Source organism: Ovis canadensis, chromosome 22 (genome assembly GCF_042477335.2).
Source record: "Ovis canadensis isolate MfBH-ARS-UI-01 breed Bighorn chromosome 22, ARS-UI_OviCan_v2, whole genome shotgun sequence".
In the NCBI taxonomy this organism is placed as follows: Eukaryota; Metazoa; Chordata; class Mammalia; order Artiodactyla; family Bovidae; genus Ovis; species Ovis canadensis.
In genome coordinates, this window is record NC_091266.1 from 64,154,878 (window position 1) to 64,182,482 (window position 27,605).

General features: G+C 45.2%; 1 protein-coding gene across 7 annotated transcripts in view; it reads left to right on the top strand.

Annotated features, from left to right (window-relative positions):
- Positions 1 to 27,605, top strand: part of MGMT (O-6-methylguanine-DNA methyltransferase) — a 268,884-nt gene that overhangs the window by 118,274 nt on the left and 123,005 nt on the right. The window lies entirely within an intron of this gene.

Here is a 27,605-nt window from a genome sequence, read left to right on the forward strand (position 1 = left end):
ACTCAAGGTTTAGCTATCCAGAGAAATTGGATATTTCAAAATACTCATAGTTGGTTAGGAAACATTAGTATTAATGACAAATTAATATTAATATCAATATCAGACTTGAGCTTGTAGCCTTGGGAAGAGAAAGGAAGGACTTTAAGGGCCAGGTTTAAGTAACCCCTGGCAGCATTTTTCATCTGAAAGCATTTTTTTTTTCCCCCAGAAACTTAGATGCAAAAAATTCCACACATTGAGAAGAGGCGTCGACATTTGAACTGCAAATGATTAAACCTTTATGGCTACAGTAATAGGTTTGGCTTCAGCCTTCCCAGTGGAGCAGCAGGCAGAGGCCCTTTCCGCCTTGCACACAGAGATGCACGGCTTGGTCCGCGCCTGGCCCTGCTTCCCCTCCGGGCTCGTGTGCACCATCTGAGCAGCACCACACTGTGGACAGCAACACAGAGGCTTCCGGTTGGGTTTCTTGACGTTTTCTGTCTAACTGAGGTTTCCTGACTATTTTCCTTCATTGGGGTGTTTCTGAGCCATGGGCAGACTTTGGTGGCTCAGAACTGTTCTTGAGAGATTCCAGCCTTCCAGCATTGTGTGGACCAATGACGAGACCACCTCAGGAGGCCATCTGGCTCCAAGCCTGCGAGTTGGAACTTTGTGAAAAGTTCTCATCCTGCCTTGGCCTTGAGGTCTCCTGTTCAGGCCTCCCCACCAGTGATAGAAATCCAGTGATCATGGCTAGGGTGCTCGTTCCTTTGGGGGAGCAGGGAGGGAGTGTGTATTCTAACTCACGTCCATTTGGTCTAAAATAGCAGAAGGCCCCGGGGAACCAGTAAAGAGAATGCCTTCCCACATCGCCGTCAGTCTTGAGGGGGCATTGCTGGCGCCCCGAGTTTCCGGACACTTCAGGGCGACAGAGACGTGATATGAGCGCACTTGCTGTCAGAGTGGCCGCTGTAGTAAAACCAGAGCTGAGCGTTGTCACCACAGTGCATTACAGCCATGGAAATTCCCCGTAGCTCATTGGTCCATGACCAGCAGAATCCCTGGAGACTGACAATTAATCGGGCTCGGCTGAGCCTTTGCCTGGCCAGTCACAGATGTCACGCCTCAGCCTTCCCCAAGAAGAAGGAAAGTTTATTTTTGGTTTGTGGAACTACTCTACCCTTTGATCAAATGACTCATTTTTCTCTCTGTTTGGGAGAAGTATTTTAATTTCCATGTTACCAAGTGTAATACTAAATCATGTACATTTTGAGTCTTGGTTTTTATTGCTTTTTAAAAAATAACAAGTTAATATTGTGTTGATTTGAAGAAAAATATTGTGAATATCCCTTTACCAGTCACTTATGCTTAAAAGAAATATGCTTCTTACAGTCTCCAAGTTCGGTTAAAAATATAAGACCTCTGGGTACACAGCATCTTAAAAATCAGTGCAGTTCAACCAAGGATTCCAAGATTGGTTTGAAGACCAGTGTGCATATTCACGTTGTCATGGCAGATGCAGCAGGTGAAAGTTAGGCTGTGTCTGGAGAGCTTGTTGTGCCGTGCCATGCGGACCTACGGGTTGCCGTCTCAGTTTGGGGGCGTGCACCTGCTCACTGGCTGTAGGAGTAAAGTGGACTGCGCTGCTTGTTTCTGTTTTCTTGTCTTTCAAGCTTTCAGGTGATTAAGGCCTGTAATGCAAAAGTCGAGCTTGCTGCAAGGCTCACACAGAGAGGGGTGGGGCGGCCCCCAGCCGAGTCGGAGAACCCCTGTCCTCCCCAGCATCACCAGAGGCTTCCTGACAGCTTCCGCTCCTCCCTGCCGCCCTCTCTCCAGTCTCCACACCGAGGTGAACTTCCTGCTGTGATTTATGTAGCTTTCTGATGTCTACACAGATTTCTGGATGGTCTTAGAAATGTCACATACTGCTTCGGGAATGTGTGCAGATATATTTCATGCATTTTACCTTGCACATCTTTAATGTTTTAGTGTACTAATACTGAGGTTTAGCAAAAAAGAAAGCAGGTTTTCCTCAGAAGCAAATTTCAAGTCTTTAGACATCTAAATGAATGTATTTCTTAATCTCCCTCCAAACTTATTTATTTATATTTTTGACAACAGCATTATAATATTGACTGTTTTTGCAAACTCGTATAAACAACTGACACAACTGAAATTCTTGTCACATATTTATTGCACTATCAGCTAAAATTTTTAAGTGACAAGAACCAAAATAATCATTAATTTTTATAGGGCAAGGATCTGGCTTTTTGTCTGACACAAAGCTGTATAAAAAACTGCTTCTGATTTTATGCACATTGTTTTTAGTTAATGATTTTCAGCTGTTTGTTGTTCCTCTGATAGCATGAAAATGTACCATATGCTCAGCCAAAAGACAAATGATTAGCAAATGAAATTCCGGACAGCTGTCTGACTGAGCGCGTTGGGTTGATAGCATTCTGCTATCATAATTAGCTTAAGCTTTGGGTTAATTAACTTTCTACCTGGATATGCATAATAATAGCAAACTGCAAAAAGCAAGAAGCTTTCAGTACATCAACAACATTGCTGTCTTTTTTATTTGGTATTTCAAGAGCATATTAGAATTTCAAGAGTGATTAATCCTGGGAATATTGTCATCTACTGTAGATTTTATTTGCAAGCCAGATAATACTGAAACAATTGGAATCTATTATAGAGCAGAAATAGCATTTTAAAATTGTAATTAAAGTTTCTAAAAGCAATTGCTAATTTCAAATGCCTTTGTTGGCAGGAATATTAGACTTCTTGTATGGGCAGCTTGTCGGGTACAAAAAATACCAGCACTTACACTGTGAAGAATAAAACTTTCTTTTATTTAAGTGCTGTATTGAAATCATCAATTATTTTTATGTAATTTGAAACTAAGATTATTCTGTAGTTTGGAAAAGTGCTGTTTAAACCACAGGCCTGGAGATAGGAACTCTGGGCCCAGCCTTGGTTCCGTCCCCACATTTGGCTGCAGGGAGGTTGCAGGCTGGCCTGGTGCTGCCCCCTGAGCCCTAGTCATGATTCGATGTGTATATGTGTGTTTGCTGGCGCTAGAGGTCTAATTTTTTAAAAGTCAGTGCTATATATTTGTAGCTGGGTATTTGTTTTCTACCCAAAACAGTTTATGAATCAATCCGCTGATCTGATAAAATGGGGAGAGCAGTGGCTCTGTCTCCTACCTCCTCTTGTTTGCATGATTTACCAAAGCATTCTCTTAAGATCCTCGTCATCTTACGGGGCTGCTCGGGGCCTTCGGTGAGCGCAAGCTAGTGAAGTGGATTGCGGATTTGGAGTAAAAACTGTAGTTTACATTTCCCGAAGCACCAGAGAGCCTAGCACTTAATTCTGAAATAAGTCATGCCTGTTGTTACACTCAGAAAAATATTTTATCTTCTGAAAGAAGTTCTTTACATATGCAGTGGACGGTGGTTTGGTGGCAGTGAATCCGCCTCTGCTCCAGAGGACTTGACTTAGAGAATGTAGCAGCCGTTAACGTGCGTGTGCTGCTTTCTCAGGTTTGTGACTTGGGGCCGTCTGTGGGCTTAGGAGCACCCGTTCGGTGACTTCATGCAAGTTTTATAGGCCTGTCAGAAGCCATTTTTCAAAATTGGCTTCATTTGAGAACATGACGAGGAGCCCACTCTGCCGGGGTGGTTAATGAAAAGGAGGCTCCCGGGGGTCTGTCCGCTCTGGGGGAGGGTGGGGCTGTGCGGGTTCTCTGAGAAGATGGGGTGCCCCCGCAGGGTCCCGCCTGCACCCCGAAGTTGGCCCTCCTGGCTGGCAGACTGTGACCCTGGGGCCTTTCCTCATTTTTATAATGATGTCTCCAGCAGTCCTTGCTCCAGTCTTTCAGAAGATGCTGCCAAAGACTTCTTTTTCTTTTTGTTTAGTCTGCCTCAGGCTGCATAAATAAAGATGGCAAAGGGGTCAAGAAAAAAGAACTAAATAGGAGTCACAATTTTGGTTTCAAGCCCTTAAATTTGGTTCACAGCTTCCCTGCTGTGTAGCAGGCACATATGATTATTTGTTTGCCTTCTGAGATTTATTTTTAATATTTTATTAGATTAAACATGAACAAGTTCAAGATGCAAAACTTCAGGACATCCTGTTTCTACACACAAATAAAAGAACTTTTAAAAGGTGAGACTTGGAAACCCTCTTATGGGAGCGATATTTTGAATAGGTTATTACTAGCTATTGAGAGACATAGGGGGAATAAAGAAAGAGAAAAACACATCCAGGTCTCATTTTCAGCTTGAATATCTTGATTATTTTGAATGCCACTGCAGACATATTCTAAACTAATGGTATTTTTTAAAAAAACAACTTATTCTACTATTTGCACTGCCTGATCTTTAATTTCTTTTAATGTCAAAATTATTTATTTGGCCTGTCCTATTCGAGATGTGACTGTTGAGGGCACATTAATTTATATTCTGTTTTCATGGCCCCCGTCCCCATCTGTACTTCATTTCTGAATTTCATTTTGTCCCTGGGGAGTTCACCTATTCATATTGTAGGTTTTGTTTGCTGTGTAAACAGATTAAAGACAATGCAAAAATCCCTACAATACCAGAAAATAATTCTTTTCAACAACATAGTGGATCATATTTAAAAAAACATTGAAAATGCAGTCCATGTGAGGCACCATTTTTTCCACTTTATTATACTCTGGAGGAAAGGCTCATGTTACTACGACATGTTTCCCCTGGATTTGATAAGTTCATTTTTATTAAAAATACGTCCAAAACAGCATTTCACAATAATCCTCAAACACATGTTGTGGACATTTCTTTGTTTCGTGTCTTAGCTTGGCATTGCAGTCTGAGATAGAACGCCTTACTCAACTGGTGTGTGCTCACGCAGCTACGAAGATAGGTTCTGTCTGCTCCGTTTGTATGAAAAGCAACATTAAAGAACAGCAATTTTTTTTTTGACATTTACAAATAAAGAGGGACATGAGTTATTTATGCTCCAGTGTTGCTGCAAAGTCCTTATCTCCATGTGGCACTGAACAAGGATTTGTTGTGGGATTTTCGAGGGCCGCGTAGTGCTTCAGTGTTAAGCACCCAAAACTCTAGGGGACTGGCACTAATTTCCTCTCTCTCGTAAAACAACATAGTATTCATAACCACTCAAGAGGCTTGACATAAGTAATGATGGCATGTGCAGGCGAAGATTACCGCCCAACAGTGTAATCAAGGTGCAAGGTACTAATGCAAGTTAAATGGAGACAATAATGCTGAAACTTGCATTGTGGGATTAGGAGAGCACTTGAAACGCTGACGTCCGCACATCCCACCTTCCTGCCTGTCTGGCTTTCCGCTCCTGTTTATACTTAATGACCTCAAAATTTGTATGTCGTTAACACCATGTACTGAAGTGGGAGAGATGTGGCTTGGGAGGGAGAAGACTCCCTGTCTCCGTTGACTTTTGTCTCTTTCGGTAATTGGTGGCTTTTGCTGCCGCATTAGGGAGCGAAGCGCGGGGCAGGGAGGCCCCTGAGGTCTCGGTAAACACGCTGTGGGCACGGAGAGCCTCGTGCTCCCCAGTGCTAGGCAGTCATTTACATACTTTGAAGGAAAAGTCATTTGTGCCTGCAAAATTGTTATTGCTGGAACAAATTTAAATACTAGTCATATGGAAATTTGAAATAAAGTCATATTAAATTTTGATGCTCAGATCAATATTGTGGAGCCCAGGTAATTAAAGTGGGTTTGTTTATTTGGCTCCTTATAAATAAAAAGGGCTTAATACAGACTAATTACACAGAATCTTTCGTCTATGGTAGGATAATAATGGCAGCAATTTAAAGTGATATTAAATGAGAATTAATAAAGGAATATTGAGTCACTTTGACTGTATTAAGCTGTGAAATGATTCCCCATCTCAATTTAACTTTCTGTCTTGAGCATTCTGATTGATAAGCAGTGCATTTTTGTAGAGATAGTCTATAACTATATTTGATTTCAATATTTAATTAATAACAACCACACTCTTAACTTTCTGTTCTTTTGAAACAGATTAGAGAGGCCCATTTTTACAGTGTGAGCTTGTCGGACTGCTCAGAGGACGTGTCGTCTACTTGCTGAATGAGGGACCTGGGTGGGTGGGTGGGAGTATTGTCTGGCTTGGAGGGTGAACAGCAGGTAGGCAGGCGCTTGACTTCTGTTCAGCTTGTAAGGGAGGAGCTTGCTGGCAGTGCTATCCAGACAGACCTGTGGGTAGAAATAGTAAGAGCGAGGCAGCCTGAAGGGGTTTGGGGCCCCGTGTGCCTGCTGAGTGGAAGGCGGGACCGGAGGAGGCAGCACCTGAGAGGAAGGAGAGTGGCTCGGGCAGTGCCTGAGATTAAAATGGATTGTCCAGTAGCACGCAGCTGAAGACTGGCGCTCCAGTCTGTGCTAAAGCACCTACGAAGACAGGCTAAAACATTTTGCTAGCAATCCATGACGTTAGATGCTGTGACCGTTAAGTAATTTTCAGGTGGATTGGCTGTTGCTGGATTGTTTGTGTTTTGCTTTGTTCTGTTTGCAGAGAAACTTGTGTATAATTTCCTTTCATCTGCTCCGCAGCATGTCATCTCCACGTTAGCATTCCTACCCTTTTAAAGGGTCCTGCTGAAGGTCAGGACCTCACACTGAACACCCTTTTTATATATATTACAAATTGCCTGAATTGTTCATTAATTTCTGTCTTTGAAATGCCATGTCAAACCTCTAAAGGAATTCACAATGCCAGTGTCCCTTGGACAGCTTCTCACCATGGTCCAGTGCGAATTTCTGATGAAATTACAGGTGCAGGGAAATGCAGAATTAGAAATATATCTGATGTTGCAATACTTGCGAAGCTGTAGCTTTGTTGATGACAGGACAATTCCATTTTTGACAGTTTAATTTACTGTTGCCAGTGGACAAGAGCAAGAGGAGAGTGCAGGGTTAGCCACCTGCCCCCTCGTCCCATGTTTCACATGCGAGGTTGCAAAATCATGACTCCCTCAACCTGTCGGGCTCAAATGAGAAGGTTTTCAGCTGGGAAAATGGAATATATCAGTGCATGTAATATTGCCTGACCTCATAAAACAAAAGGGAAAATTGCAGATTCTGACAGCCATTATGAATCTTGTATCAGCATCCAGAACGACTGGGAGCCGAGGTACAGCACATGTTTATAATAGAAAAAAAACAGGGTTGCCACGTCGACTTGCAATATGGAGCAAAAAATGACTTGTCAGTAATTCGTTCTCAGATGTTAAAGAGGCTGTTGAATTTACTAGTATATACACAGAAGAATGTTTAGCCCGGAGCAGAGTGTGGAAATAGTCTCTGCACAGAGGGGTCTGCTGAAGTTAGTCACAGAGCCAGCCGGTAACGGGAGGGAGAGGGTAGAATTCCGGGTTCCCGCCATGGCTGTGTCGTGAGCCAGTTTCTCCCTGGGAGATGTACTCAACCTTTTTGCTCTCCACCATCGTAAAATGTATAAATAGTAAGACTTCTGAAATAAAGCAAATAACATTGTTTTGAAATTATGAGAATCATTTGAATTGAATGTATTCTATTGGAAAGCTGGTGTATTGAGGCATGGCTTTTTATCTTATGCTTAAAAAGTTTTATTTATATTAAAATAAGGCGTAATCTCTTTGCATATAATTATATGCTCTTCAATTTAGTTTTTCTGCTTAATAGTCTATCCTCTCACCTTCTTGCCTATTTCTTTTATGTTATTCCATGAAAAACGTTTATGAGTACAATTATAATCTTGGCTGTTTTCAGTAATTTCATTTTAGCTGGAAAGGGTTCGGTGTGAGAACACAGGAGCTTCAAAACTGGGGGATAAGGTCCACGTGTGTCCCTGTGCTGGCGTTTCAGTCTGCCTCTCCTTTCCCCTTCACCTCACATGCTAGACGTGGGTTCTGGTTATTTTTTCTTTTCCTGTTTGTTTAGAATGAGACATAGCAGCTGAGGCAAGGGGAATAACGCTTGTGTATCTAATTCAGTGTCCCTTTAGGGGCCCTGCTCTTGAGTCATCAGCCAGTGGCAGCAGGAAGTCACGGTGTTTGTCGTGCTCGGAACCCCTTTGGTCTCTCCTTAGCAGGTCCAGGTTGAGTGGCGCTGAGTGAGTTTCTTGCAGGGCAGGGCTTTGTATGAGACTTACAAATAGAAAATGATTTTGAGAGGCAAATAAGGGGTTTCACTCTGAGGGGGAGATTATCCATAGCTTTATTTCTGGCCTCAGCAAAGTCTTCTGGTGTCGTAGAGCTTCACCATGCAGACTGGGGGGCTGTGGTCTGTGTGGGTGACCAGATGGAGCATGTTATTGCCAGGCTGAAGGACGGTTGGGGGCAGTGCTGGTCTGGCTGCTCTGAGGGCCTGCCCCACGTCCTTTCAGAGCCTCGTGCCGGAAGATGGTGACGGGAGTACTGGCACATGTGGGATTCTCTGCTTGACGCTGATATTTTCATGCCACCAGCAAGGGCCGGGCCAGCCAGCCTGCTCCCTCCTGCCCAGAGCTTGTGGTCTGAGGAGGCTGATGTCTAAGTGTGCTCACTGAGTCTGAGTGTGAGTGTGCCGAGTGTGACGGAGCTCAAGAGAGGAGGCCTCGGTCTGCGCTTTCCTCGCGGAAGGTGCTGCAGAAGTGGCTGGCTGGAGGCTGGTGGTGCAGGCCAAGTGTGAGTGTGCGGCCTTCAGAAACAGGCCCAGAAGCTTGGCAGCAAAGAGGAAGGATGGAAAGTGACTTCCGTGTTGAAAGGAAAGGAGTGAGTGGAAAGCTGCTGGCAGATGCTGCGTGCCTTAGATTTGGAGGTGTTGCCATATTCAGTGCACTAGTGTTCGGGTTATTTTGGAATATGTGCTCATGTGTTTAAATACCCAGTTAGCATTATTCTATAGTCTGTGTGTGAATTAGAATTTTTCAGAGACTTAGAATGTATCAGAATATTTTTAATGTTAGAATATATTGGTATTTCAAGACCCTATGTGCTTAGTTGCTCAGTTGTTGTCAGACTCTTTGCAATCTTTTGGACTGTAGCCTGTCAGGCGCCTCTGTCCATGAGACTCTCCAGGCAAGAATACTGGAGTGGGTTGCCATTTCCTTCTCCAGGGGATCTTTTGACACAGGGGCCGAACTGGTGTCTCCCACATTGCAGGCAGATTCATTACCATCTGAGCCATCAGGGAATCCCAAGACCCTGTGATCTTACAAGAATTTCACCTTGATCTTTGTATATATCGTTACTGTATTAAAGCCAAAGGCCTTACAACACCTTGCAAGGCCTGTGCGATCTTCGAATCCACCCCCATCCTTCTACTCTGAACTCGTCCTCAGCTTCTGCCACCCCACTCTGCTCCAGTGGTGTTACCCCCTGGCTGTCCCTTGAACATGCCCAGCATGGTCTGCCCCAGGGCCTTTGCATATGCTGTTCCCCCCCACCCCAACCCCCCGCTACCTGGGACACTTGACCATTGCATCCATTTACGTAGCTGCCTGTCATTTCCGTGAGTTCTCTGCCTTGTGCAGTAATGACCCCCATCCCCATAGCACTTCTGATCTCTGTTTCATGCTTTAAAAAAAAAAAAAAATCTAGAGTGTGAGTTTGCCAACTGAGACTGAAGGCTGGCTGCTTATTTATATAAATCCAGTTTTATTGGAACACAGCCATGAACCATGTTGCTCTATGGCTGCTTTTTGCTAAGACTCCAGAGTTGAGCAGTTGTAATAAAGACAGAACGGCCTGTAAGCCTAAAATATGTAATACAGTCAACCCTCAGCCCTCCACACTCAGAGGTCAGCCCTACAGGTTCAAGCAGCCAAGAAACCTGAGGGTCTAGAGGCCAGCTGTGCTACCCAGACATAGAGGGCTCAAGCACCTGCAGATGTTGGTGTCTGTGGGCCATCCTGGAACCAGTCTCCCCTGGGTGCCAGGAAGGACTTCCCTGGGAGAAAGTTTGCCGAGCCCAGTCTCGCATGTAATTCAGTATTTACTTGTTTTCCTGTCTCTCCCATTGAAATGCAAGCTCCGCAAAGACAGACCCTCTGCCCATTTGACTCACTGACGTATCTCTTGGGCCTGGAATAGCATCTGGCACACGGTAGGGTACAGAGTCCCTATTGAAGAAATGAGATGTGAAGGTCCCAGATAACAGGGTGATTTGATGGGCAGTAGTTCACTGTGCCTCTGATTCTTAGGCTTTGGTATTTCATCCTGAGTTGGTTTTCAGTTTGCAGTCTTCACAGTGTAGAGAATGAGTGAATGCATCAAATCATAGACATAAAAGGGGCTTATTTCAGAGGCCCTGGAAGCAAACTCAGGTGGAAGCTGCATGCACATGATTTATTGGGTGAAGTGAGAGTCGCTCAGTCATGTCCGACTCTTTGTGACTCCATGGACTGTAGTCCATGGAATTCTCCAGGCCAGAATCCTGGAGTGGGTAGCCTTTCCCTTCTCCAGGGGATCTTCCCAACCCAGGGATCAAACCCAGATCTCCTGCATTGCAGGCAGATTCTTTACCAGCTGAGCCACAAGGGAAGCCCAAGAATACTGGAGTGGGTAGCTTATCCCTTCTCCAGGGGATCTTCCTGACCCAGGAATTGAACTGGGGTCTCCTGAATTGCAGGCAGATTCTTTACCAACTGAGGCACCAGGGAAGCCGATTTATTGAGCAGGACTCCTCCGGTATATGTACACTCTCTGGGAAGGGTGAAAGGCACGACCAGGCTGGGGGAAGCCAGGGCCTGCAGTCACCTGCTTGCAAGCGAGGTGACAGCCTGCGTTCTGGGGTGCGCTGGGGCTGCAAGCGGGCTTCCACGTCACCCCAGGGTGAGGCCGGGGCTCGGGCCTGGGTCTCCCCGCAGCAGCCTGGCATTGGCCGTGACCGCCCTCTGGGAGGGCTGGAGCTGTGAAGGATGTGCTTCCCGTCCAGGGCAGCAGCACGTGATACAGCTCAGAACCTGCCTGAGTTTGCAGGTGTGGTGTGGGCCCTGGAGAGGAGTCTCGCAGGCGCCGCAGTTTCAATGCCGAAACTTGGACCTCCGTGTCGTCAGGCCCCTACCAGCACCAGTGCACACTGCATGCGTGAGTGGTCATGTGCAGGGCCATGGGCAGGCAAGCTTCTTTCCCCCTCGACCCTGCTGGGCGGTGGCCCCATGTCGATAGAAGCACTTTGCAGGGAAACTGGGCTGGTCTCAGAGCCTACTGACTTTCACCCTTTAATGATAACGCGAGGTAGGGTACTTAACTATCCCACTGTTTTGAAGTAATTTTATTGGTTGTTTGGTTAAGGGAGTCTTTCAGTTTGGCATCAGGCTGCCCGGGACCCTCATGCCAGCTCTGAGTATCTCTGGGCCCTTTTCCTCCTTGCCAACCCCCTGCCTCTGGAGCACTGCTTACACTCTGTCCTCTCCAGATACAGGTGGGAGCCTTAGTAACATTGTTTGGGCCATGCTTTAAAATGGTTACACACCCTGTTATGACTGAGTTCAGACACATAGCTGCAGCCCTCCTGCGGAGCCAGTCTGTCTAAAACATTATTATTTTATTTTTTAATCCCTGTTTGCACTGGGATAGGGAAACCATGCTATTTGGGGACAACATAACTGAGGGTGTTTGGAATCAGCCGGGGCCTTCAGGGTCTGTTCTGGAAGGTTCATGTAAAAATAGAGCCTGCTTCAGTGTCTTGGGCCCAACAGGGAAGAGAAGTCCCTAAGGACTGGGATGCAGAATGAAAGCAAGAGGAAGTCATTTCGCAGGAATCAGATAACAAATGTGCTTTCCTTCCCAACAATTAAAACCAGAAGCGGCGTCCTTGGTCCACATTTTGCCTGGTGGTTCCAGCGTCGTCCGTGCAGCTTGGGCGTTTGGCCGGGTTTGTACTCAGTTGAGCCCTGCCCCCCAAGGGTGGACCCCTTTCCTTGCGTGCCTGGATGCTGGGCCAGGTGTGTGCCCTCTGAGGTTCCCCGTGTCTCTGGGGAACACTGCTGCCCTTCCCCTGGCTCTGGGGGTTTGCTGCCATGTCATTATATGTCATGTTCTACTTTGAAATTTTACAATACCAGTGTTTCTTTTAATATAAAAAGGTCTAAAAGAGCCTCACCAGAGCTCCAATTTAACTTCCATCAGAACCCAGCTCCTTTTTTGTGCACAAGGGAGCACGTACCTGAAAGAAATGGTCGCTGTCCAACTTTGCTTTTAATTAATAGTAAACAGGTGGGTTTACTATGGGTAAACCTTTTACACATAGGGTAAAAGGGTTTTTTTTTTAAACTGTGGTAAAATACAAATAACTCAATATTTTCCGTCTTTGCCATTTTCAAGCGTGTGGCTCAGTGCACAGTGTGCATCCAGGCACATTCAAGCTGTTGTGCAGCCATCACCACCATTGTCTCCACAGCGTCCTCATCCCCCCACCTGGAACACTCTGCCCACTAGGCAGCCTGCCCACAGCCCCCGCCCCCAGCCGCACGCCCCACGCTGCTTCTGTGCCGCGCCCCTGACCCTCATTGCCACGCAGGAGCCCCGCTTCTGTGACCGGCTCCTTTCTCTGGGTAACGTCCTCGGTGTGTCCACGCCGTAGCCTGTGTCAGAGCTCCCTTCCTTTTCCAGGCTGAGCAGTGGGGGCGGAGGGTGAGATGGGCCCTTGTAAGAGGAAGCGGGGCCGCCCCACCCGCATGCACCAGGCGCTGTCAGGCCAGCGCTGTGCGGGCTGGTCCTCCCCACCGCCCCCTGGGCCAGAGAGCTTGTCTTGCTGCCGGGAGCAGAGCCCCTGAGCTCCTGGTGCTGGCTGTGGCTTCTTCGTGCAAGACTGTCAGAGGATCCTCACCCTGACACACGCACACACGCACTGCTTTTTCTCCTTCAGATCAGCAGCCTTGGACAGCTTCTGTTTCTCTGGCAGCCGTTTCAAGCTGCTCTGTCTTGTCATTTTAGAGTTCAATATCTGCTGCTCTGAAGGGAAAAAATGGGGATGGGTTGGCCCATTGTACTTGGTCTCTTGACCTCGATGTTGCCCATGAGCAGTGAAGGATAACTTTTGACGAGCCGTGTCAGATGTGACAGGCAATCTAGTTGGGCTGAGTGGAAATGTGCTGTACAAGTTTGAAGCCCTGGTTGGGGGCATTTTTCTGGTGTTCAATGCATTTAAATTGACACCAGACTTCAGCGTGCTGTTCATTCCAGGGCTGGTGCTGGAGGCTCACGTTTCTTAAGTGTAGTGTTTCTGCTGCTCCCCACACGGTTTACATTCCGGCTTCCATTGTGCTTTTCCTTCTCCCTGTGTTAAGCCTTACTTAAGAAGCGCGTGTTTTTGCTCTCAATTGAGTAGAGATTTGCAGGATTTTTGTGTGCGTGTGGAATGAAGAAACGGAGGGGAAAGGTTATGAATATCTTGCCTTTGACATAAACGGCGTTTTCTTTCATTGCGTAGAGTGAATGGGCAGGTGTGATTTTAAGAGAAAGTCACTCTCTACTTGTTTCTACTTCCTGGAAGTTAGTAGAGTTGGTCATCTGGGTTGTAAGAGAAAGCTCGTCCTCTGGTAGGAGGGTCGGAGGAGCTCTTAAACTGCCTCCATCAGCCCCACCTGGGCGGTGCCTCCCCTGTGGCGATGAGATTTCAGTGCTGTTTGTCCTGTGTAGGCTTGGGGCTCTATTCTTCCTCTGCATACTGTATTCCAGGGGGAGGATGGGGATGGAGGTTTTACTCAGAAGTCTAAGCTTCTAAAACTGCTTTTATGAGTGTCCCGAATCATCTGATGGTTCAGTTCAGTTAAGTTCAGTTGCTCAGTCGTGTCCGACTCTTTGCGAACCCATGAACTGCAGCACGCCAGGCCTCCCTGTCCATCACCAACTCCTGGAGTTCGCTCAAACTCATGTCCATCGAGTCGGTGATACCATCCAGCCATCTCATCCTCTGTCGTCCCCTTCTCCTCCTGCCCCTAATGCCTCCCAGCATCAGAGTCTTTTCCAATGAGTCAGCTGTTTGCATCAGGCGGCCAAAGTACTGGAGTTTCAGCTTTAGCATTATTCCTTCCAAAGAACACCCAGGACTGACCTCATTTAGAATGGAGTGGTTGGATCTCCTTGCAGTCCAAGGGACTCTCAAGAGTCTTCTCCAACACCACAGTTCAAAAGCATCAATTCTTTGGCACTCAACTTTCTTTATGGTCCAACTCTCACATCCATACATGACCACTGGGAAAACCATAGCCTTGACTAGATTGACCTTTGTTGGCAAAGTAATGTCTCTGCTTTTGAATATGCTATCTAGGTTGGTCATAACTTTCCTACCAAGGAGTGTCTTTTAATTTCATGTCTGCAGTCACCATCTGCAGTGATTTTAAAGCCCCCAAAAATAAAGTCTGACACTGTTTCCACCGTTTCCCTATCTATTTCCCATGAAGTGATGGGACCAGATACCATGTTCTTCATTTTCTGAATGTTGAACTTTAAGCCAACTTTTTCACTCTCCTCTTTCACTTTCATTAAGAGTCTCTTTAGTTCTTCTTCACTTTCTGCCATAAGGATGGTGTCATCTGCATATCTGAGGTTACTGATATTTCTCCCGGCAATCTTGATTCCAGCTTGTGCTTCTTCCAGCCCAGCATTTCTCATGATGTACTCCGCATAGAAGTTAAATAAGCAGGATGACCATATACAGCCTTGATGTACTCCTTTTCCTATTTGGAACCAGTCTGTTGTTCCATGTCCAGTTCTAACTGTTGCTTTCTGACCTGCATACAGGTTTCTCAAGAGGCTGGTCAGGTGGTCTGGTATTCCCATCTCTTTCAGAATTTTCCACAGTTTATTGTAATCCACACAGTCAAAGGCTTTGGCATAGTCAGTAAAGCAGAAATAGATGTTTTTCTGGAACTCTCTTGCTTTTTCCATGATCCAGCGGATGTTGGAGGGCAAAAATCTCCATTGTCGGTGACTGCACTGCATGCTTTTATAACAGAGAAGATTTTCTCTGACTTCAGCCCACCACATTCCTGCCTGTCTTCAGGAACACGTGTTAGTGTCCAGGACACTTTCTTTAGTCCCCAGTTCGAGCACTACCTGCGTCCTGCACATGCAACCTTGTTGCGTGTTGAACTTGGGTTGGTGCTGTTTTCTGGGCCAGCAGATCCTGAGACTTAGGTTGATGACAGGGTGGGGACAGGGTCTGTCTCTTCCAGCCCCCACGTAGCACAGTGTCGCATCCAGTCTGGGGAGGAAGGTGGCCTGGGCTTCAGCGTGTAGGATCCGTAGTGTGCAGAGGCCTCAGCCCTGAAGTGCTGAGGGGAGGAGGGAGTGGGGACACAAGCAGATGCTGGTGGTGGGAGGTGGGCGTGGGGGCTCCCGGGTTCACTCCAGCCTGGGGAGGAGGGGAGCAGGCTCCTGCTGGTGGCCGCTCCAGAATCATTGGTTTGGCGAATGAAGACTGCTTCCACAGTTAGCTCGTGATAGGATCAGGGAGCAGAGGTGTCCTGCGTGAAAAGTGGAAGCTGGGAGCATGGACTGGAGCCCACCATGAGGACAGACACGCCGGGCTGGCGAGGCAGCCATGCCCCGAGGGGCAGCTGCTGCTGTGCAGGGGCTCTCAGGTGCCCAGGAGGACAAGCCAGGTGGGATGGAGGAGCAGGGACGAGAAGGGGGATGGGCACGGAGGCTGTGCCCGGGCTGGAAGGAAAGGGGGCTTCCTTAGGACAAAGGCCGCGATATGCCAGCAAGTGTGTCTCAGAAGACAGCTCCTGCCCCCCCGAGTCAGCTTGGGCGGGGAAGGTCCTTGACTTCCCTTTGTCATTGTCCGCTGCAAGCCCGTCCGTGCCCCTCCTCTCTGAACGAGGAGGGATTCCCGGAAACATGGATGCTTTCTGTAGAGTCCGTCTTCCTTGCGTGCAGAGCTGGCGTCTGTGTCCCTGGCCCTGGCCGCTCGGCTTCTGTAGCCTGGAGCCCCGCCAGCTTTCTCTGTAGCTGCAGGCCCCCAAGGTGCACTCTCTCTCACCACCCAGCCTGGCGGGTTCACTGTCCAAAAGGGTCCTCTTCCAGCTACCCTTCCCATCCACACCTTCCTGGGTGTGAGGGGCACCCTTGGAGGCCCAGTGCACAGCTGTGTCAGCAATTCCTCATCTGAAGTATTGCTGGAATTTTCCAGAATGCCCATTTTGTACCAGAGATGGAGTTACACAGGACTCTTTGTTTTCAAAGAGCCCTAATGGGGAAAAGAATTTAGAGTCACATTAATAGAACTTATTTGGTATCCCTAAAGACTTTTTAAAAGAGATTTTTCTGTTGCTGTTTTTATTAGATTTCTGTCTCATTCTGCTGAGTTTTCGTTTCAGCTGGCTGTGTGCTGACAAGTCCACACCTGGTGGTGGGTTCGCATGCACAGCAGTGGACCAGAGAGATGCCTTCATCTTTGCACGAGGCTATCAGCCCTGTTGGAGGAATTACACTATTAAATAGTTAAATCTGTATTGAGTTGAGCCAGAGAGAGTTAGGGTGCTATGGATACATAGCCTTGTCTGAGAAGGAGCTGGAGAAGGCCCCCTAGGAAGGTATATTTCAGGTAGGCCCAGGGGGAAATTTGCCAAACAAGCTGGAGCACTCTGTCCTAAAGTCGAGGGTTCACCTGGGCACCCGGCCGAGTTTGTGCTCTGCAAAGGTCAGTCGGCAGTCAGTTTAGTAAGCCCCTGGTCCTGTTCTTGGACATTTCTGGTTTTGATCTCTTCTTTGGGCCTATTCTGCAGGGAAGAAAAAAGGGGAGGAAAGGAGTTTTTCATATAGATCTTTGTTGGTGAGTTTCCCAACTCTCTCACAGTCTACTCTGACCTTTTCCAGTGCTCCAGTGTATCGTCACTAAGAACAGCATTCCCCTACACAACCAGAATGCAGTGATCAACATCCGGACGTTACCATAGACACAGCAGCATCTCCTCCACAGCCCATGTCCACCTCATCACCTATCCTCGCCAGAGCGGGACTCACTCCATCAGTGCAAAGCACCTTAAAGCTGACACTGTTTCCCAGTTTTCTTCATGACCTTGAACATTTTGAAGACACCATAAGCCAGGTCTTCCTCAGTTAGAGTTTCAGTTGCAAAATCATGATCAGACGAGTTTTGAGCAGGAAGACCCTGGAGGTGATGCATTGTCCCCAGTACACCTGACACTTTATCCTGAAGTTGATGATGTGAAGTTGGCTCTTTTGGTGAGGCTGGGGCCCCCTGCAAAGTGCTGGTGACTCCCTGTGTAGTTAGGGAGATTGTTGGAATCCTGCAACCTCCCCGCGTGAACCTTTCACTTACTGGTTCACCATGCACCCGTGGCTGAGCTCCGCTTCTCTTCCGTGAGAGATGGCTTGCCTTTCTTCCCTGTCATCAGTAGATTCACGTCAGTGTGGACTCAGTGGACCTTTTATTTACTGGCTTTTAATTCGTCGTTAAGTTGTCCGAGATCAGCCAGTGGGAGCATTTCAGCGTGATGCTCGTGTTATACGTGTATGTCCCATCACTCCTGGAGCACATCCTTAGCTTCGGGTGCCTTAATATAATACAGCTTTATGTCATGTTTTCCCCATCTCTGTTAGGAAATCAGCTTTTTCTCTGGGGAACCCTGGCTTTCTCAGTGGAAATTGCATTCAGCCACCAGAACTGGCAGCGTCTGTATGCTGGGTGTGCTTGGGTGCTGTTTCTGCCAGACAGGTTCTTTCATTGTCACCCCTGAGAGGTCTTCAGACATTTCCACCCAAGCACACTGCCTTCCTGCGTGCAGTGCTCTTGCCACAGACCATGCTGCATATTTGTTTATATGCTCTGGGCTTGTTGTTAGGCTGTAAACCACCGTAATAGCTAAAACCTGTCCTTCTTCCACAACGAAGCCAGTTTTGCTCCTCATAGACAGCATGACCCCATTTGAGAACTCGTCAAGACATTTTTAGCCAAAAGGGCTAAGAAATTGTGTGTGCATGTGTGAACACAGCTGTGTATTCTTATTTGTGTATTTGTCTCTACTACTGTCTAGCTTTTTAAAAAACCACAAGTTAAACATTTACAACTTATTTTAGTTCAGCCCCTCAAAGTAAATTCTAGATGTCTTTCTCTGCTTATTTGTGAAACTTTTCTATAACAGAATATGGTTTTCCACTGTCTTCAGTCACTAGCTCAGGATTCAATACAAAATAAAGTCCAGTTCAGTTCATCACTCAGTCGTGTCCGACTCTTTGCAGCCCCATGAACTACAGCACTCCAGGCCTCCCTGTCCATCACCAACTCCTGGAGTCCACCCAAACCCATGTCCGTCGAGTCAGTGATGCCAGCCAACCATCTCATCCTCTGTCGTCCCCTTCTCCTCCTGCCCTCAGTCTTTCCCAGCATCAGGGTCTTTTCAAATGAGTCAGCTCTTTGCATCAGGCGGCCAAAGTACTGGAGTTTCAGCTTTAACATCAGTCCTTCCAATGAACACCCAGGACTGATCTCCTTTAGGATGGACTGGTTGGATCTCCTTGCAGTCCAAGGGACTCTCAAGAGTCTTCTCCAACACCACAGTTCAAAAGCATCAGTTCTTCAGCGCTCAGCTTTCCTTATAGTCCAACTCTCACATCCATACATGACTACTGGAAAAACCATAGCCTTGACTAGACGGACCTTTGTTGACAAAGTAATGTCTCTGCTTTTTAATATGCTGTCTAGGTTGGTCATAATTTTCCTTCCAAGGAGCAAGTGTCTTTTAATTTCATGGCTGCAGTCACCACCTGCAGTGATTTTGGAGCCCAGAAAAATAAACTCAGCTACTGTTTCCCCGTCTATTGAAGTGATGGGACCAGATGCCATGTTCTTCATTTTCTGAATATTGAGCTTTAAGCCAGTTTTCACTCTCCTCTTTCACTTTCATCAAGAGGCTCTTTAGTTCTTCACTTTCTGCCCTAAGGGTGGTGTTATCTGCATATCTGAGGTCATTGATATTTCTCCCGGCAGTCTTGATCCAGCTTGTGCTTCCTCCAGCCCAGCGTTTCTCACGATGTATTCTACATATAAATTAAATAAGCAGGGTGGACAATACAGGAGCCTTTTCGTACTCCTTTCCCAATGTGGAACCAGTCTATTGTTCCATGTCCAGTTCTAACTGTTGCTTCCTGACCTGCATACAGGTTTCTCAAGAGGCAGGTCAGGTGGTCTGGTATTCCCATCTCTTTCAGAATTTTCCACAGTTTATTGTGATCCACACAGTCAAAGGCTTTGGCATAGTCAATAAAGCAGAAATAGATGTTTTTCTGGAACTCTCTTGCTTTTTCCATGATCCAGTGGATGTTGGCAATTTGATCTCGGGTTCCGCTGCCTTTTCTAAATCCAGCTTGAACATCTGGAAATTCACAGTTCACGTATTGCTGAAGCCTTGCTTGGAGAATTTTAAGCATTACTTTACTAGCGTGTGAGATGAGTGCAATTGTGTGGGAGTTTGAGCATTCTTTGGCATTGCCTTTCTTTGGGATTGGAATGAAAACTGACCTTTTCCAGTCCTGTGGCCACTGCTGAGTTTTCCAAATTTACTGGTATATTGAGTGCAGCACTTTCACAGCATCATCTTTCAGGATTTGAAATAACTCAACTGGAATTCCATCACCTCCACTAGCTTTTTCGTAGTGATGCTTCCTAAGGCCCACTTGACTTCACATTCCAGGATGTCTGGCTTTAGGTGAGTGATCACACCATCATGATTAAATGGGTCATGAAGATATTTTTTGTACAGTTCTTCCATGTATTCTTGCCACCTCTTCTTAATATCTTCTGCTTCTTTTAGGTCCCTACCATTTCTGTCCTTTATGGAGCCCATCTTTGCATGAAATGTTACCTTGGCATCTCTGATTTTCTTGAAGAGATCTCTAGTCTTTCCCATTCTGTTGTTTTCCTCTATTTCTTTGCATTGATAGGTGAGGAAGGCTTTCTTATCTCTCCTTGCTATTCTTTGGAACTCTGCATTCAAATGGGTATATCTTTCCTTTTCTCCTTTGCTTTTCACTTCTCTTCTTTTCACAGCTGTTTGTAAGGCCTCCTCAGACAGCCATTTTGCTTTTTTTTGCCATTTCTTTTGTTGCGTTTACTTACAAAAGAAAGTAGTTACAGAATTTATGACCATACCAGTGTTTGAAAACTTAACTAGACTTCAATATTTGTGTACATTTAAAAATATCACCTTCATTGACTTCATAATTTACACAAAATGCCCATATCGAGGACACAGTTCAGTGAATTTTGACGAGTGAGCACACACTCCTGTAACCCCCCGTCCGAAAGGCTCCTGTGTGCTGCCCTGGTCACAGCGCGTGTCCCTCGCTCCAGGTGGCCCTTCATTGACTAGACTTGTCTTTCCTGTGATTGCGTACAAGTGGAATCATAGATTTGTGTCCACATTCTTTCACTCAGCATAATGATTTTGAGATCCGTGCACACAGCCCCATCAGTAGCATACTCTTTGCTGTTGTATGGGGGAACCCCAGCATGGTTCTCTCTTCTCCTTTTGGTGGACAATCCTGTTGCTTCCAGTTTCCAGCTGTTGATGAGTAGAGCTGCTATGCGCCTGAGCGTGGAAGCCCTTCTGTGGACATGCGCTCTCCTTTCTCTTGGGCACATGTGCGCCTGAGCGTGGAAGCCCTTCTGTGGACATGTGCTCTCCTCTCTCTCGGGCACATGTGCGCATGAGTGTGGAAGCCCTTTTGTGGACATATGCTCCCCTTTCTCTTGGGCGCATATGCGCCTGAGCGTGGAAGCCCTGATGTGGACATGCGCTCTCCTTTCTCTTGAGTGCATGCCCAGCAATGCAGCTGCTGCATCTCAGTGTGAGTGTATTTCACTTGATAAGAAGTTACTGAACTTTTCTGAAGCAGTTAAATAATTTTCCATTACCATTGGCAATGTGTTAAAGAGTTGCTCCAGAACCTTGTCAGCACTTGGTGTGGTCAGTATTTTACATGTTAGCAGTTTGACTAGTATAGTGGAATTTTATTGTGATTTTAATTTGCCTGATTAGGTTGAACATCTTGTCATGACTTATTGGCCATTCCTTATGAAGTGTTTCATTACACACACACACCCTTCTTTTTTTTTGAGTTGTTTCTTACTGTTGAATTCTAAGTTTTTTTTTAAAATTCTATTACAAGTGCTTTGCAGATAAATGTATTGAGAATATCACCTCTCAGTCTGTGCCTTATCTTTTCATTTTTCTTAACAGTATCATTTTAAGAGCAGAAATTTGTTTTTCTTGGATGGTTTGGACTCCGAGTCTCCTATCTGAGAAATATCTTCTTAGGCTGAGCTCGCAGTAGTCTCCTCTCAGGTTTTGTTGTCTGTGTTTCATGGCCTTACTTTGAGGGCGCTGCCGCCCTGTGCCTGAATCGCGTGGCGCGGGGCTCGTCCCTCCCAAGGGCGCGCAGTGCCTCTGCTCGCGCAGTGCCCCCTGCCCCGGGTGCGCCCGCCCCCAGCCGTCTGGCCCCGTGGCAGTGGCTGTGTCTGCAGGCTGCTCCCTGGCTGCGCTGGTTCCGCTCTCTGTGTCCGCACGCCTGCCCCTCATCGCCTCGAGTTTTATTTTTTATTTTTTTAGGAAGTCTTGGTGTCCTAGGACAAGTCATCCAGATTTGGTCTTTTTAAAAAATGTTTTGGCTGTTCTTGATTCTTTGTACATGTTTCCATTTTGGAATAAATTTATTGATTTGTACCCCAACAGCCAGTTGTGATTTTGATGGGGTTGCACTGAGTCTGCGGGTCAGTTTGTAGAGAGAGTTCACACTTTCGACTCTTGCTCTGTGGTCAGAGTATATTTACTTGTCTTCTTTTTTCGTGATTTGGGGGTGTATATATACTTAAATTTATCCTTAGTTTTTTCACATGTTTTTGATTCTTTTCAGAAACAGGTTGTATTTTTATTTTCCAGTTTTTCCTTGCTAGTGAGTAAAACACAGGAGCTTTTTGTAAACTTGTTCATTCTGTGAATTTACTAAATATATTTATTAGTTCTGGTGACTTTTTTTATTTTTTGAGGATTCTTTGGAATCTTCTATGTGCATGACCCTCTTGTCTGAGAATTGTATTTCCCCCCTTGCCATCTGTATGCTTTACTCCCCTTGGCATGTTGTGCTGACTGGGGTCAGCATACCTCTCTGAGCAGGAGTGGTGGCAGAGGATGCTGCCCCCTGCTCCTGGTCTAGGGGTGGAACCCCAGTGATCACCGTTAGACATAACAAATGGGCTCTTCGCGCATTCTCTTTACAGGTTGAAGGTTCTCTTTTCCTGTAGGCTAGGAGTTTATGATGGAACAGGTATGATTTTGGCAGATGCCTTTTTTGCATCTGTAGAAATGTTTGTGTGGTTTCTTTTTCTTTTATTGGAAATACATGAAATACATTGATTTTTCTAAAGTTTAACCTTTCCTACGTGTAATAAATGTCTTTTCCTTGAAAATAAACACACACATTGACCTCCTCCCATCTCACTCTATGTATATATGTGTGCGTGTATAATTCTAGCATGATTTCTGGGTGCGTAGAAACAAATATGTAAATAATGCTGCTATGTATTTGCTCATATTTTAAGGATTAAATAAGAACTAAGATTAAATTAAGAATTATTGTATTGTTCAGGAGACTTTTTTGTCTGTAGTATTTTAATAATAGCTTTCTCCGGCTTTATTTATCAGAGTAATACTGGCCTCATGAAATGAATTGGCAAGTATTGCCTCTTTCTCTGCTGTTTCAACGTGTTTATTTAGGATTTCTATTTTTCCCATAAATGTTTGCTAGCATCTGGGGCTTAGACTTTTCTTTATGGGAATGGTATTAATAATTTAATGTATAAGTTGCTGCACTTAGTGCCCTTACTTGTTTGTAACTCACCCTCAGTGTCCCTTTGAGGTCATGATACCGTGTTCTACTGTCCTTTTCTTAGTTCTTGACAGGGGCATTCCCCTCTTTCTCCTTTGGATTGGTCTCGTTAAAGGTTTACCAATTTATCAATCTTTTCAAAGACCAGTTTTGCTCTATGATTTTTTTCTATTGCCCTCTTCAGTTTCGTATTTCACTGATTCTTATTTCTTAATTCCTTATTTATTTCTCAGTTCATTCATTCAGTTATGTCAGATTTTGTGCTCCCATGGACTGCAGCACGGCAGGCCTCCCTGTCCATCACCAGCTCCCAGAGCTCGCTCAAACTCTTGTCCATCAAGTCAGTGATGCCCTCCAACCACCTCATCCTCCGCCGTCCCCTTCTCCTGCCTTCAGTCTCCCAGCGTCAGGGCCTTTACCAGTGTAGTCAGCTCTTCGCATCAGGTGGCTGAAGTGTTGGAGTTTCAGCTTCAGCATCAGTCCTTCCAAGGAATATTCAGGACTGATTTAATTTACAATTGACTGGTTGGATCTCCTTGCAGTCCAGGGACTCTCAAGAGCCTTCTCCAACATGACAGTTCAAAAATATCAGTTCTATGGCACTCAGCTTTCTTTATGGTCAATCTACATTACATACATGACTAGTGGAAAAACCATAGTTTTGACTAGACAGACCTTTGTTGGCAAAGTAATGTCTCTGCTTTTTAATATGCTGTCTAGGCTTGTCATAATTTTGCTTCCAAGGAGCAAGCATCTTTTAATTTTCATGGCTGCAGTCACCATCTACAGTGATTTTGGAACCCCCAAAAATAAAGTCTCATTCTTTCCCCATCTATTTGCCTTGAAGTGATGGGACTAGATGCCACGATCTATGTTTTTTGAATGTTGAGTTTTAAGCCAGGTTTTTCCCTCTCCTCTTTAACTTTCATCAAGAGGCTCTTTAGTTTCTCTTTACTTTCTGCATAAGAGTGGCGTCATCTGCCTATCTGAGGTTATTGATGTTTCTCTTGGCAATCTTGATTCCAGCTTGTGCTTCATCCAGCCTGGCATTTCACATGATGTACTCTGCATACAAGTTAAATAAGCAGGGTGACAGTATTCAGGCTTGATGTACTCCTTTCCCAATTTGGAATCAGTCCCTTGTTCCATGTCTGGATTCTAACTGTTGCTTCTTGACCTGCATACAGATTTCTTAGGAGGCAGGTAAGGTGCTCTGATATTCCCATCTCTTTAAGAATTTTCCACAATTTGTTGTGATCCACATAGTCAGCCATGAAATTAAAAGACCCTTTCTCCTTGGAAGAAAAAAGCTATGATCAACTGAGACAGCATATTAAAAAGCAGAGACATTACTTTGCCGACAAAGGCCCATCTGGTCAAAGCTATGGTTTTTCCAGTGGTCATGTATGGATGTGAGAGTTGGACCATAAAAAAGCTGAGTGCTAAGGAACTGATGCTTTTGAACTGTGGTGTTGGAGAAGACTCTTGAGAGTCCCTTGGACTGTAAGGAGATCCAACCAGTCCATCCTGAAGAAAGTCAGTCCTGAATATTCATTGGAAGGACTGATGTTGCAATTCCAGTATTTTGGCCACCTGATGTGAAGAACTGACTCTTTGGAAAAGACCCTGATGCTGGGCAAGATTGAAGGCAGAAGAAAGGGTCAACAGAGGATGAGATGGTTGGATGGCATTGTTGAATTGATGCACCTGAGTTTGAGCAAGCTCTGGGAGTTGGGGATGGACAGGGAGGCCTGGCGTGCTGCAGTCCATGGGGTTGCAAAGAGTTGGACACGACTGAGTGACTGAACTAAACATAGTGAGAGGCTTTAGCATAGTCAGGGAAGCATGTGTTTTTCTGGAACTCACTTGCTTTTTCTGTGATCCAGTGGATGTTAGCAATTTGATTTTTGGTTCCTCTGCCTTTTCTAAATCCAGCTTGAACATCTGGAAGTTCTCTGTTCATGTCCTATTGAAGCCTCACTTGGAGAATTTGAGCATTACTTTGCTAGCGTGTGAGATGAGTGCAGTTGTGTGGTAGTTTGAACATTCTTTGGCATTGCCTTTCTTTGGGATTGGATTGAAAATTGGCCTTTTCCAGTCCTGTGGCCACTGCTGAGTTTTCCAAATTTGCTGGCATACTGAGTACAGCACTTTGATAGCATCATCTTTTAGGATTTGAAATAGCACAGCTGGAATTCCATCACCTCCACTAGCTTTGTTCACAGTGATGTTTCATAAGGCCCAGTTGACTTCACACTCCAGGTTGTCTTGCTCTAGGTGAGTGATCATACCACTGTGGTTATCTGGGTCATTAAGTTCTTTTTTGTATAGTTCTGTGTATTCTTGCTACCTCTTGTTAATATCTTCTGCTTCTGTTAGGTGCATACCATTTCTGTCCTTTATTGTGCCCATCTTTGCATGAAATGTTCCCTTGGTGTCTCTAATTTTCTTGAAGAGATCTCTAGTCTTTCTTATTCTCTTGTTTTCCTCTATTTCTTTGCATTGATCACTTAGGACAGCTTTCTTGTCTCTCCTTGCTGTTCTTTGGAACTCTGCATTCAGATGGGTTTATCTTTCCTTTTCTCCTTTTCCTTTCACTTCTCTTCTTTTCGCAGCTATTTTTAAGCCCTCCTTGACAACCATTTTTCCTTTTTGCATTTCTTTTGTTGGGGATGGTTTTGATCATGGCCTCCTATACAGTGTCAGGAACCTCCATCCATAGTTTATCAGGCACTCTGTCTATCAGATCTCATCCCTTGAATCTGTTTGTCACTTCCACTGTAAAATTGTAAGGGATCTGATTTAGGTCATACATGAATGGTCTGGTTTTCCCTATTTTCTTCAATTGAAGTCTGAATTTTGCAGTGAGGAGTTCATCATCTAGCCATGGTCAGCTCCAAGTCTTGTTTTTGCTGACTGTATAGAGCTTCTCCATCTTCCGCTGCAAAGATGTAATCAGTCAGACTTCGATGCTGATCATCTGGTATTGTCCATGCATAGAGTCATCTTTTGTGTTGTTGGAAGAGGTATTTACTATGACCAGTTGTTCCTATGGCAACACTCTCTTAGGCTTTGCACTGCTTCAGTTTGTACTCCAAGGCAAACTTGCCTGTTACTCCGGGTATCTCTTGACTTCCTACTTTTGCATTCTAGTCACCTATGATGAAAAGGACATATTTTTTTGGTGTTAGTTCTAGAAGGTGTCGTAGGTCTTCAGAGAACCATTTAACTTCAGTTTCTTCGGCATTAATGGTTGGGGCATAGACTTGGATTACTGTAATATTTAATGGTTTGCCTTGCCGTATCCTCGTCCATCAGAGGGCAGACAGAATGAAAACCACAACCACAGAGAACTAGCCAATCTGATCACATGGACCACAACCTTGTCTACCTCAGTGAAACTATGAGCCATGCCACATAGAGCCACTTAAGACAGTCAGCTCCTGGCGGAGAGTTCTGACAGAATGTGGTCCACTGGAGAAAGGAATATCAAACCACTTCAGTATTCTTGCATTGAGAAGCCCATGAACAGTTTGAAAAGGCAAAAAGATATGACACTGAAAGATGAACTCCGCAGGTTGGTATATGCCCAGTATGCTACAGATCAGTGGAGAAATAACTCCAGAAAGAATGAAGAGATGGAGCCAAAGCATAAACAACACCCAGGTGTGGATGTGGCTGGTGATGGAAGTAAAGTCTGATGCTGTAAAGGGAAATATTGCATAGGAAACCTGGAAGGTCAGGTCCACAAATCAGGGGAAACTGGACGTGGTCAAACAGGAGATGGCATGAGTAAACAGCGACATTCTAGGAATCAGTGAACCAAATTGGACTGGAATGTGTGAATTTAACTCAGATGACCATTATATCTACTACTGTAGGCAAGAATCCCTTAGAAGAAATGGAGTAGCCATCATAGTCAACAAAAGAGTCTGAAATGCAGTACTTGGATGCATTCTCAAAAATGGCAAAATGATCTTTGTTCGTTTCCAAGGCAAACCATTCTTTCTTCTTAGGATATAATTTTAGCTCTTCTTTTTAGAGATTATAAACTAGGTCATTGGTGTGGACTTTCTTCTGTGATACATGATCACAGTTGTAAATTATCCTGTGAGCAATATTTTGGCTCTGTTCCGCAGATTTCCATGGGGTTTGCTTCCTTTACTCTACTTGAGATGTTTTATTGTTGCCATTATGTTTCCTTCTTTGACTCCTGGGCTGTTTAGAAATGTGTCGATTTCCCTACGTGGTCCGTGCAGCCAGATGCTCCCTGTGCATCAGAAGAGTGGGCTCTGGGGTGTGCCGTCTTCTCCAGGTGTGTGTTGGGGCAGGTTGTTTGATGGTGTTGGTCAGGTCTTCCATCTCGTCCCTGTTTTTCTGTCTCCTTATTCTGTAACAGAAAGGAGTGTGGAAAATTTCTAATTATAGATTTGGCTCTTTTCTCCTTTTAGTTCTGTCAATTTTTGCTTCATGTATTTTGAAACTTTATTACTAGGTACTCAGGCATTTAGAATTGTTATGATCCTTTTATCAGTTGACTGCTTAACATTATGAACATCCATCTTCATCCCTGTTAGTTTTTCTTATTCTGAAGTTAACCCTGATTTTATATTGCCAGATTTACCATAATCAGTCTTTGTGTGGTATACAAACACATTTCATTTTATTATGTCTTCATTGCTTTTTTTTTTTTTAACAAATTGGTTTTGTGGCCACCCTACATTGTCAGGTGGTGGTTAGCATTTCTTGGCAATAAATT